At 35.3% G+C, this 13,256-nt stretch overlaps 1 protein-coding gene across 1 annotated transcript in view; it reads right to left on the bottom strand.

Moving 5' to 3' along the window:
• The window catches only part of LOC127556397 (phospholipid-transporting ATPase ABCA3-like), a 234,964-nt gene that overhangs the window by 119,947 nt on the left and 101,761 nt on the right, over window positions 1–13,256 (bottom strand). The gene's annotated exons all lie outside the window — the stretch shown is intronic.

Consider the following 13,256-nt stretch of genomic DNA (forward strand, 5'->3'; position numbering starts at 1 on the left):
TGAGGAATTTGGGAAACATTACAGGACTAGCATAGAGAATTTGATCATATACATATGTGTGGAACAGTGATGACCACAAAAATAATCAGAAACTCTTGAGTTAAAGAAAAAAGCAAAAAGGGATTTATTATGCTTTCAGTAGAAAGGGCAACTCCCAACAGACAAGGTATTGTTAATAAAGGAGTGCAAAGCACAAACTGCAAAATCCAAGATTAAATAGACTAGAAGCACCCAGCCCCGCCCCCCAACACTTTAAATACAGAAGTCTATATCAGAAACAAAGAATTTTAGCAAATAACAAAATCTTAATTTAAATTTCCCTAGAGAAATGCTATATAAGTAGATAGCTGTTATTGTTAGCTGAATTCCCAAAGCCATCATTGATTTTAAAAGAAGTGCTTAAATGCTAATTAAGAGGTGGTGGGAAACAGGACGGGAAATGTTCCTTCAAGACAATCGTATATCTGCAACTTTTTAACTATAGTTCAATTTATTATTCTCAAGTCACACTTAGTTCAAGGCCACATTCTCATGAGAGGTCTTCATTCAGTTAATTCCTCATGATCCCTCTGCTTTTATTTAGCCTTTGAAGACTTCTCACACCCCATTTTTGATATATTTTCTCAACCATCTTGTTCTCAGTCTCCAATTCCTCTGGATCTGGTTTGTCCTTTTTCTCTATGGGGGTCCATCCTCATCAGGAACCAAAGAATCTATTTTCAGTTTGATTCCTTGGTCCCACCCTCTAAAGGTCCAAGTCTAACTGGATGTCCCCCTCCAGGTTGTTCAATCTTTCCTCTGTGGAAATCCCAGTCATGTCCCTAAGATTAAATTTACCTATGAAATCTATTTGTGGGCCATCTCATGGCTGCCTTGTGATATCTTCCTTCTTCTCCCATGCCTTGTGGTATCTCCCTAATTCCACTATGTTTGCCAATCCCACCTCTCCTCTTTACAGCTAACTAATTCTTTTAGGGTGCTAGATCCCTTTCAGGACTTAGCATGACAGCTAAGGGCATGCCCCAACTTCACGGGATACTCCCTTTCTACTGGGAAATTATGAATTCCATTGAGGAACTTGTTCTTCATATGCTCTCCCAACTTTATTTCATATTTACCATCCCTTCATTTTGTTCATTTTGTCTGTAACCTATTCCCCCAAATAAATCTACCTTTTGCCAAAAAAAAAAAAAAATGACCATTGTTAATTCTTCTCCTTCTTTCATGCTACATACTTAAACAATCTCCAACAACTTTCCTAACTAGACACTCCACTGCTAAAGTAGCAGGAAGCAGGAGTAGGGGGGAGTTGAATCTTTATCGTTGAAGACAAAGGACCCTCTTCCCATTTCTCTCTCCCCACCTCTTCTTCCTGCTGCCAAAAACCTTTCTTTTACTTCCTAAAATCATGCAAACCTTTAATTGTTCCTACAAACCAATGCTTCATAAATCACCTGCATTCTTCTTTCCAGTTCTCTTCAAAACTTTTAAGATTCACAATATAGTGAATAGCTAGATAACTCCATAAAACATAACTCACAATGTTAACAAATAAACTGAATCAAACCAAACTTCTTTTTTTTCTGCCTGAGTGTTTGACCACAATTAGCATCTCTCTTATCTGCCCAGGGAGAGCTTGAGTTGTATTGCTCTTTCCCTTCCTCTTTAGTAATAAAGGTATGCATATTCAAACAAATTCCAAGATCTTATACTCAGAATAAACAAATCTAGCATGCAAAGGCAATAGCAAAATTATTTCTCACCATTTTCAAAATCATCCCAAAGTTCCTAATCAATTTTTTTTCTCTTTCCTGAGTTTCAATCAGATAAGGTTTTATTGCTCTTTACTCTAGCAGGCTCTGAAAACTCTTTAGCCCAGTTTTTTTTTTCCTTTTACTTACAAATTAGTATATCAGGTTAAGAAGTTTAGAATCACAAGCAAATGTTCAAATAACCAATTTCCAAATTTCTTAATCATTGTTCTTAAAACTTAATAGAGCTCTTAAATTACAAAACAGGCAAATCACACAGAACATAGAACACACATCACACAAATCACAGAGACTGTAATTACAACATTAAACAAACATTTAACACACAGTTTACTTCTGAGAGGCTTCCTGGCCCATGACACGAGAGAGAACTAAAATAAAACACAGACCAATGAGACAGACACACAACACAAGGGAGATAACGAACCACTGGAGGGAACCAATCAGGACTGTCCCCCACATAGGTGTAAGAAATTGAGGAGGGAACCTGAGGGAATTTTTGTCCAGGAGTGCAGGAGTGGAGGAAGGGTGGCCACATGGAATCCTCTCCTTCCCTCACCCTCCTCAGTGTATGTCAGCCTTTTTTTTTTTTTTAAATCAAGTTACTGCCAGTGCAGCAAACTGTGATTTAAAGGGACAGGCTTACTTTTAGGTTAATTGATTGAATATTTGTTTCTTGATATATAATGGTTTTCTTATTTGAAGATGGTCATAAATGTGACCCATAATTTGGTAGGATTATTTCTAAAAGTTTAATTGCTATTTTAAGAATCTTTCAGATTCTCTTATGTGATATTTGGATACTCTGTATAAATTTTAAATTGTATTGGGTCATCATGAGGTTATTTAAAGGGCCTCTGAAAATAATAGTTTTTTTCTTTGTCCTTTTGAAAATGTTTCTTTTATGGACAATATAAAATTTGGGATATTTTTCTATGTATTGGGTATTTTAAAAGCAAACTGATTTGTATGTATAAAGTTCACTTATGAAACATCTACTTGGATAATTGTTTAAGTTGTGAACTTATTAGGACAAATTTTTTACTGTTGTCACTATAAGATTATGGTAAATATTTGTTTAGGATTTACCAGAAATTTGATTAATGTAACCTGTTATTGGAGGTAAAATTTCTTGGGCTTCTAGTTAATTAGTTAATGCTTTATGGGAGTTTTATAGCTCCACTCTCTGACAGTTAGTGGGACAATTTATTGGAATAAAACTGGACTAAAGCTATTTTATCCTTTATGTGCTAAAGGTTGAGTTTTGACTGCTTATGTTATGCTATAGTTAAGTTCTTGCGATTTTTCCTCCTGTAACTGATCTCTATGATCAGAGCAATGGACAATAGAATTGTTAATGCAATTCAATTATGTCATATCTTTCTGTTTTCAATCTGATTATATGTAATCATTGTATCCTAAATGCTTAGGCAAATAAGTATTTAGCCTGGTCATCTGTCTATTATTGGGTATTTGTGTTTTTTTAAAATAAGTTTTCTAAATGATAAGAGGACAATTGACAGTGATCTGTGAGACCTAACTGCTGTTAAAACTTGAGACTACAGCTGGGGCCTGTCCTGTAAAGCAGTCATCTCTTCACATAGGAAGCTGCTGGCTCTTCACATTTTGCAGCAGTCTTGTGGACCATCTTTTTATCTCATACTGTTCTAACCTTTATTTATTTATTTTTAATAGCTTTTTATTTACAAGTTATATGCATGGATAATTTTACAGCATTGACAATTGCCAAACCTTTTGTTCCAATTTTTTCCCCTCCTTCCCCCCACCCCCTACCTCAGATGGCAGGATGACCAGTACAAGTTAAATATATTAAAGTATAAATTAAATACAATATAAGTATATGTGTCCTAACAGTTATTTTGCTGTACAAAAAGAATCAGACTTTGACATAGTGTACTATTAGCCTGTGAAGGAAATCAAAAATGCAGGTGGACAAAAATATAGGGATTGGGAATTCTATGTAATGGTTCATAGTCATCCCCAGAATTCTTTCACTGGGTGTAGCTGGTTCAGTTCATTACTGCTCTATTGGAACTGATTTGGTTCATCTCATTGCTGGAGATGGCCACATCCATCAAAATTGATCATCATATAGTATTGTTGTTGAAGTATGTAATGTTCTCCTCGTCCTGCTCATTTCACTCAGCATCAGTTCATTTAAGTCTCTCCAGGCCTTTCTGCTAACCTTTATTTGTTAGATTTGTGTCAAATCACGGATATTGACTTGTTTCTGGGACCTTGATCAGCTTTGATTGTCAGCATGGCATACCCACCCTCTGCGTGGACTGAGAGCTACTGACCATCTTCACCAGGAGAAGCTTTGTCCCCTCACAACTGATGGACTGATATGGGGGACTGTGGGAATAATTGACGAATGACTGTTAAACCTTGCCCACGTCATCTATCACTATAAGATTTGGGCTGGGATTTGTTAAAACTGTGTAACTATTGTTGTGATGTTTGAGGGATTTTTATGAACACTACTGTGCTAGTCTGTTATATACAGGGATTTTGATTCACTCTTGGGATTTATATGTGGAATGGTCATTTGATAATTCCTTTCTGTGAAAAAAAAAAAAGGGAGGAAGAGATAGAACATTAGGGAAACTGGTATATTTTTCTCAAAATACCTGAAAGAATGGGACCCCTTATTCTGTTAAAATTGCCCTGGAAGACTCAGTTCTTGGGATAATTTTTTTAGAAACAACCAGAAATCAGACACCTGTCTTGGGACTGGCAGTCTCTCTGATCTATTTCTCCAGTCCTATAACCCCAGTTCATGAATTAGTATTTCAGCAATCTCAAAGGACTTTGTAGTTTTGATATCAGGAATCTAAAAGTTTGGGCTTTGCCTGCCTTGATGGTGTACCTGTGCATAATCTGCTCTGCAATCTGATCCTTTCTGCAGCCCTGTCTGTTCCTCTGGGTGGGGACATGTGAAGCTACTCCAAGCCTCACCCTTCTCCCCTGGAGAGGGTTGCCCCTCTGAATGGGCCTTGATCCTTTGGCCCTGCTACCCTGTAAGCAGAAACTGAATTAAGTGCACAAATGACCACAGACCTAACTCACAGTGAACTGTCCACCTCAAACTGGATTCTCTGGCTGAGATGGTGCCTCAACTGCAGAGGACCTGACATGCTTGCAACAGGGAGCCTTTATATTGCTGTTAACTCTGGGGTTATCAGGGAGAGACTTGTCCTTGCATTTTTTCTTTTCTAGTTTAATTTGGTTTATTTGCTTCATACAGAATTCAGAAGAGAGTGTGGGATGTTGTGCCACAGTCTTCTTTAATTATCCTGACTCAGTTTCCCTAATTGGTTCTGCCTCAGTTTCCCTAAATTGTTCTGCCTCAGTTTCCTTAACTGTTCTACCTCAATCCCCTTTGTTGCAAAACCCCGCTCTGGTTCATTGAAGACTGAGGGCCACTTGCTCTAAGGTTATAAATTGTTAATGTAAGACTTGGGATAAGTGGGAGTTCAGACTTCCTGGCTCCTATCAGAATGTCCAGTGTCTCCCACCACACTGTCAGAACCAGATTGCTGTTCCCACTCTCAATGTTCTGAACCCGCCCCTGCCTTGGTCTAACTCACATTCACCACTGGATGTTTTGAGAATAGAGTCTTGTCCAGTCAATCAAACTCTCCAATTAATAAAATGGTGGGAGCCCTCTGATCTCTATCTTGCCTCAGTTTCTTCAGCCTTACATTTGCCTTCTTAGCTCTCAGGTTTATTCAGTGGACTCCCTAGCAGAGGTTGTCAAGTCGGCTGGGAGTCATTAGGGAATCACTCGCCTCCTTACGTAAGTGGTGGATGACCAGGAGGCCAGTCGTAAGGCTTCAGTGTCCTGGATCATCACTCTAATCGCAGGTCCAGCCCTCTTGTTCCTTCTCCTCTTCCTCATAGCTCCCGGCATAAGAAAGTGCCTCATCTCTTACATTCAGGATTGCATACAGACGCTGAAACTTTTCACCCTCAAGATGACTTATTCCCTATTGGCCTCAGATGAATCACAACTTTGAACATAAAAAGGGGGGAATGAAATGAACAAAAGACTGGCCCCCTCATCCCTGGGTCAAGGGGCCTCAGGCTTATAAGAAAATGTTGTTTAAACCAAAGTAAGGGAAGTGTTTTACAAAGAGCTAGCACAACTATGTTCAGACAGAATGCTTGCCTAACAATGTCAGGCATCCTGTCATTTCCCCATTGTAAGTGAGAGACTGTGTCAAGGAAACTTGTAACCACAAGGCTGTACCAAGGAGTGGCAAACGTGCTTAAAAGTCTGTCTCACTGGAGGCTCGGGGCTGATCTCTACTAGCCTGTCTAGTGGGGTCAGTCGCTGGCCGGTCAGCCAATAAATAATGCTTTAAATTAAATAATCTGGTCTGAGTTGTCTATCTGTGTCAATCCCTTTCAATAGTTAGCCTCCCATGCCATGATTTAATCCCACACAACAAACTGATTCACATAAAAGGGGATTATGGAGTTCGTGGTGTTTCAGGCCTATTTTTCCACTGCCTATTCTATTCCTTTTTTAAAAATAAAATTTTATTGATATCTTTTTTTCAATAGTATCATAGTTTTCCTTAGAATCTTTCCCTCTTCCTCACTTAGCCATTCCATGACAAATAGCATTGTTTTGAAAAAGAGGGACAAAAATCTGTACAACCTATCAGTCTGTTGAAAAACTCCCAAAACAAGTGTACTACTTAACATCTGTGGACCTCCCACATCAGTAATGAGGTAGGAACATCCTCTCATATCTTTTCTTTTGAGGTATGCTTGTTCTTTATAAATTTGTAACTTTTACTTTTAATGTGTGTGTTATACTCTAATTGCATTTACACTATCTTACTCATTGTGTGTATTATTTTCTTAACTCTCCTTATTTACTACATATCAATTCTTATAAATCTTCCCATGTTTCTCTGGATTCATCAGATTTATCATTTTTTCCCAGTAAAGTAATTAGTGTAGCCATTTCCCAACTAATGGGCATATACTTTGTTTCTTCTTCTTGGCTACCACAATAAGTGCTATTATGACACTTTTGTTTAAAGTATTTAAATATTTTTGTCACTTTATTTGTGTAAGTTCAAATGCTTTCCAAAAAGCATTGTATTGATATTGATGTTGTATTGATGCATAGATCTATCAATAATGCACTAGTGTGCCTATCTTTCCATCACTCCAACATTTACTACTCTCATCTTTTGTCAGCTTTGCCAATTTACAGAGTATAAGCTGAAATCTCATGGTTGTTTTAAGATGCATTTTTCTTATTATTCTTGATGTGAAGCATTCTTTTAGGTCCTTCTCAATCTTCTGTAATTCAGCAGTGAACAGTTTGTTCACAACCTTTGAGCAAATTTTCCTCTATGTAGTTATTGGGGAACAATTGTTTTTATATATACACATATGTATATATAAAAGTATATTTGTGTGTATGAATATTTGTACATCAGTTAATTATTTATATCTCTTGACTACCTTATCAGAGAAATCTGAAACAGATTTTTTTCAACTGCTTCTTATCCTATATGCATTTTTTCTGTATAGAAACTTTTCAATTTCATATAATAAGTTATTTATTTTAGCTTTTGCAACTGCTTCTATTCCTTGTTAATCCTTAACATAAGGATTAAGAATGCCTTATCCATAATTGTAAGAGGTATAACTTTTAAAAAAGTTATTATATTTATTATTAAGGTCATATATCCATTTAGAATATGTTGCAAAGTATTGATCCAAACTTAATTTCTGCTAGATGGTTTTTCAGTTTTTGCAGTGTTTTTTTATCAAATAAAGCATTCTTTAATGTATTTTCTATCATATGGAACATTGGGTGAATTCCAGTGTTTCTGATTCTCTTCTATCTAGCTTATGACATCAACTTGTTTCTCTATTTGATTAATTCTAGATGGTCCTTGATGACTGTTGCTTTACAGTATACTTTAAAGACTGGAAGTATTATTCCTCTATGGTTCCTATGTCTTTTAGCTATTTCCTTTGACATATGAAATCTTTTGTTTTTCCAAATTAATTGTTATTATTTTATAAACTTTTATAAAACATTCCCTTAATAATTTTATTAGTATAACATTAAAAATGTAAATTAACTTTGCTAAAAGTTGTCATATTTAATACATTCCTATGGCCCAGTTAGGAGCCATTTCTCCAAGTATTTAAGTTGCTTTTTTTTTTTTGGTAAGGTTCATTTGATATTAAAATCTACAGATCTTTTGTATGCTTTTATATATTGATCTCCAGATGCTTTATGCAATTTTTAGTTACTTGGAACAGTGTTTCTCTTCTATTACTGACTCAAATTATTTTATTATTACATATAAATGCTAGTTATTGTTGAGGCTTCAATTTATAGCCTGCAGTTTTGCTAAAACTATTACTTTTATATATTAATATATTATGGTGATTCCCTATGATTTTCCAAATGTACTTTTCCCCTTGTTTTACTGCTGTCTTTAGCACTTTAGCACTGTATCAAATAATGGCAGAAAGAATAGGTATCCTTGCTTTACAACTATATTTATTGGAAAAATTTCTAATGTTATCTCAATTACATATTACTCTTGGTTTTAAATAAGAACACAATAGTGACAAGACTTTTCATTGCTTTCAGTTTTGGATAAATTTAAAAGAAAAAGGAAAATATAGAACTGAATTGAGGAAAATGTTTCATTATATTTTCATATTGAACATTTATCTTTTTTCTCAAATATTTAAATTCAAAATTTTTGGGTGGGCCACTAGGCCTTTCATTCTGAGCTTTACTGCTTTTTGAAATAGATTAATTCCCTCACATTATTGGTGTAAATACTTTTATGTTATTTGAATTCCTTTCCTTTGTATTTGAAGGTATTTCTCTAGATCATTTGCAGAATCTGTTCTTCCTAAATTTATTTATTAAATTTACCCACTATATCTTGAGGTATACAGCCTCAGGTTTTTTCCTTCTGGAGGTGATTTAGAAATTCTTTTAGTTGGTATTTTCTGAATTCCAAAGTCCCAGACAGTTCTCTTCTATTATTTCCTGTATTATGGTGTTGGTTTTTTAAAATCCTATTGTGTTCTTCTGAGAAATCTATGATCCTTAAATTATCTCTATGCATAATATCTTCATGATTAGTATTTTCTTTTAATGTTACTGGATTTTGCTTCTCTCCTCAATTATCCTTTCTTTAATTTTGTATTCCCAATCTATAGGTTTTTTTTTGATGAGGCTTGATCCTGCAGATTCCAGCTTATTTGTTCGCCCATTATTTTTGCTATGCAAGTCATAACTTCCCATTCTGGTTCTATTTTCTCCTCACATTCCAGGTCCTCTATGTCTCATCAAAAGTTTGATCTTTCCCCTTTGTTTTACAATATTTATTCATAGAAGCCTGAACTTGTTTTGTATTTTTAAAAACTATATAGAGGCCTTAGTTCCTATTGTTACTGTTTTCCCTGCTGATGTTCAAGATCTTTGGGTTTTCTTTTTCCTAAAATCTTTGCAAATTTTAGTCTTTTTTTCCCCTCATTTTCTCTTATTCATTTTATGACTCTATCCCATCTGATAGTTTCCTTGAAGGCTTATTTCAAAGCTTTTCTGCCTCCTTTCATGCTGTGCAGTGCACAGTGCACCGGTCTACATCTTTGCCAAAAAGGACTTTTGGGTGCTTAGAACTGACCCCAGCTAGATGCTGTGCTCTCTCCTTCAGGCTTAGTTCTTATATACATGGTGTCCTATAAAACTCCCTTTATTTATTAAAGTTTTGCCCCGGTGGTTCAGAATTTTTCAGCCCTGGGGCTATAGTGTTGACTATCCTGGCACAAGTTCTTCTAGTTTTACAGGCATATTACAGTGCCATAATCCAAAGCTTTATTATGCTCATGCTTCAGGTTGTGCCGCTTGATATGGTCTTGTTGCTGACGGATTGAAGATTTGTCAGATTCTATTAGTTTGGTGTCAGGGGCACATGATGGCATTGGGGTTTCACAGAATATGCAGAGATAAAAGTTGTTGGTTGTGGCAGTATTAAAGATGTTCCTTGGTGACCTATGCCTTTTTTCCTAAATGGAGGCATCTTTGTCAGAGGATTACCATGTGGATACTTAATAGTATGCTAAAATGAGGAACTTACATAGTGAAAATGTACATAATCTCAGAATCACATATTATGACTTTTCTTCACAATTTCTGATGGTAAATATGGTGCTGTATGGTTAAACTGCCAGATCAAACACTGGGTTATTATATTTACAGATTCCTTAGATTTTGAACTGAAGTATAACTGTATAGCAAGTGGACCCTGTTTCAGTTCTGTCTCATGTTTTTATTTATGATGGTCAGGTGTTACTTTTGGATCTGTGGATTAATCTGTGATTGTATATGAATCTAATAATGGGAGTACACATCATGTATTGATTTAATATACCAGTTAAATTACAAACTGTTATGAGCTATAACTCTGTACTTAGAATAAGGATTCTTACTAGGTGTTAACTCAGTGGAATTGATAAGACAATGGTTATCTAATTTAGCATGGTGAGTAATAGTTCTCTAGTTCAGTACATGTACTTAGTACTTAATATAGTTCCACAAGATTCACACCTATGATAACGTAATTAGAAAAGAGCATATAAATGGGGACAAACTCAGCCAGGGTCAGACTCGGAGAAGACAAAGGACTGGAGGCGGGAGCATAAGCCCTCAAACTCATAGCGATTCATTCTATCTCACACCACCATGGTGGCTGTCCTCCTGCATTTCCTTTCCTGAGATCAAATTAGCCTGGGCCCCAGGCAAGGAGACAAGACTTTGAAGGAGACAATAAAGAATTTGGACTTTAATACCTGGCTATTCTCATGGTGATTAATCTGCTGAAAAGGTGGCTACTCCAGTGGCCTCCAGAAAACCAATCTGAACATTATAACAAACTGTGCCTTTATATCCAACAATCATCTACTTACTACAATGGGGAAAAATACACAAAATATACCAGTGAACATTTGGCAATCTGAGCCCAAAGTACACTGTCAAAAAATAGGCCAGAAAGTGACCAAAGCATTTACTGAAGACTGACCAAAGGAAGAAATTTCAATCAGGTTTTATAAATAAAAAAGACCTTGTTAGGATTTTCAAGATGAACAACTGTCATGATTGAATTTTTGCCTGAGGAAGCAAAATCTAAGCTGCATGATTTATTTGAAAGGCATGTAGTTGTGAACCAAATCAAGTCCAGGTTCCCTCAATAGACACAAAGACTCTGAATACAGGTTTTGCACAGATTTTTATACATTAAAATAAGACAAATAAGATACAAAACATGATGTAAGATCAGATAATCTGATTTCTAATTGGAGGATATATTAGGGACTTTCTGAGTTGGAAGGGGATGAGCAAGCAGATAGAATTCCTTGTAATTAGATGATTTAGAAATAAATCTCAAAATGGTAATTGTTTACAAAATGGAATAAATCTGGTTCTCACACAACATTGACATCAAAGAATAATTCAATTTTACAAAAGAAAGTCTCCTTATGACTTAAAATGTTAATCTCAGTCTATGAAACAAATATTGAGAATGAACAGCTAAAAGCAAAGGGGAAATCCACCCCCCCCTTTGAAATTCCAGATGAACTCCTATGTTCAATAAGTAGGGAACTAATGAAACAACTGCATCAGGTAGACATTCTTTTGAAAAGAAAGCAAAAAACCAGAAGCAGAAATTCTATGACTAATTTGGTTCTTCCATCATTGGTACTAACAATAAAAAAAAAAAATCTGAAAATGGTTATCTATTGGTCATTGGCTAGGAACTCATCAGAAATTACATTAATTGATTATACTTAGATATTATAGTAATTCTACAGAGGTAAAAGTTTAGCAGTTTGAAATAAAGTCTAAATCAACTTAAACAGTTATATCCAAAAGAAAACATGAATTTTATTAAACTAAAGTTATTACATTTTGTCCTTAAAACTTAATGTGAATTAAATTGTTTATCTATCCTAAAAAAACTCAGGTCATTTCACTTGAAAAAGTATCCCTAACTCAGCCCAGTCTGGCCTTGCTCTGTTTTCATGCTCCATACTAAAATATACATTGACAATTTTTGCCTAGCTGACCCCAAATCCTTCCCAGACCTCCTTTGCTATTGTGTCTTACTCTGATCTACAGTCATATAACTATAATGGGTTCTGGTCAATGGATTGTACCTAGTTTTAGGCTATATTACATAATGCAAATTTATGTACGAATCTTTTCTTGTGCTCTATAATCTAGGTTAACTTTTAGAATGTTTTATCATGAAAAAAGTTTCATGTGCTAGACTTTATCTTACATGTTAGTAACTTTTGGTGAGGATGCATAGAGAATCTAAATTTGTAGTTCTGGGTAAGACTGGCCAGTCTTACCTGTTATGTTAACAGTTAATAATAAAGTGTTAATAAATTAAAGATATTTCCCTGATTTCAGAAAATGTTATTTGGTTTGGTGTGTCCAGGGATTAATTTCAGTGCTTGGAAAATCAGAATAGTCAATGAAAATGTGAACTCTTTCCAATTTCTCAATCTAACTTCCCCGCCCCCCCCCCCCCCCATGCTCCAAATCCTCCCATGTTTTAGTAAAAATAGCTAAGCAAATACAAAAAGTATTGTATCTGACAGCTTAATACAACAGTATTGCTCTATTAAGAAGGAGAAAGCATTTTTTAATGAAAATACTAAGATCAGTCATTCTAATGTATTTGAGTTCAAGTCTCTTTTAATGTTGTTCTTGTTTCTATAATTGTAGTCATCATACCATATAGAACTTTATAGTTAATAAGCTGTGAAAGAGTTTAGATTATCTAATTTTAAGCATCCCAAACTGGTCTTATCTCATGAGGGTGATAAGGAAGATGGATGAAAAATGAGTCAACCTGTTTAGGAGATACCTTATCTTACATATCTTAGGAGACATCTTAGTACTGGTATTTAATGGAATCTGAAATGGGACTTTCCAGAGGATATTGTTCAACTCTATGATTTCCACATTGCTATAGATTCTGAAGAGCCTCTCCTACAAGTCAACATGATTAAGAAAAGTGTATAACCTACCCTTCGCCTCTCACCAATCACAGTCTTAGTTTAGTTTGCCCCATTAAGCCTTATGCAACCAATCTGTATAAAAAGCTGTTTTGATGCTCAACTGCATCCCTGGCCACTGATGGACCTGGGATCTCACTTTGTTGGCATTTCTAGCTTTGCTACTAAATTGATTAAACTCAGAACTTTGTGCCTCTGTTTCTCATCACTGTAGATTTTTTATTGCAACACTAGTAGTTAAAAATATAGGACATATGTAATTTTCACCTTTAAAAAATAATAGCCTATCTTTAGATTTTTTTTTTTAGAAAAAGACTATCTTTAGGATCCCCTAGCAAAGATTAAAAGATGAAGAAAGGTCCCATAAAATAATTA

The sequence above is a fragment of the Antechinus flavipes genome, chromosome 1, assembly GCF_016432865.1.
Source record: "Antechinus flavipes isolate AdamAnt ecotype Samford, QLD, Australia chromosome 1, AdamAnt_v2, whole genome shotgun sequence".
NCBI classification, from domain to species: Eukaryota; Metazoa; Chordata; class Mammalia; order Dasyuromorphia; family Dasyuridae; genus Antechinus; species Antechinus flavipes.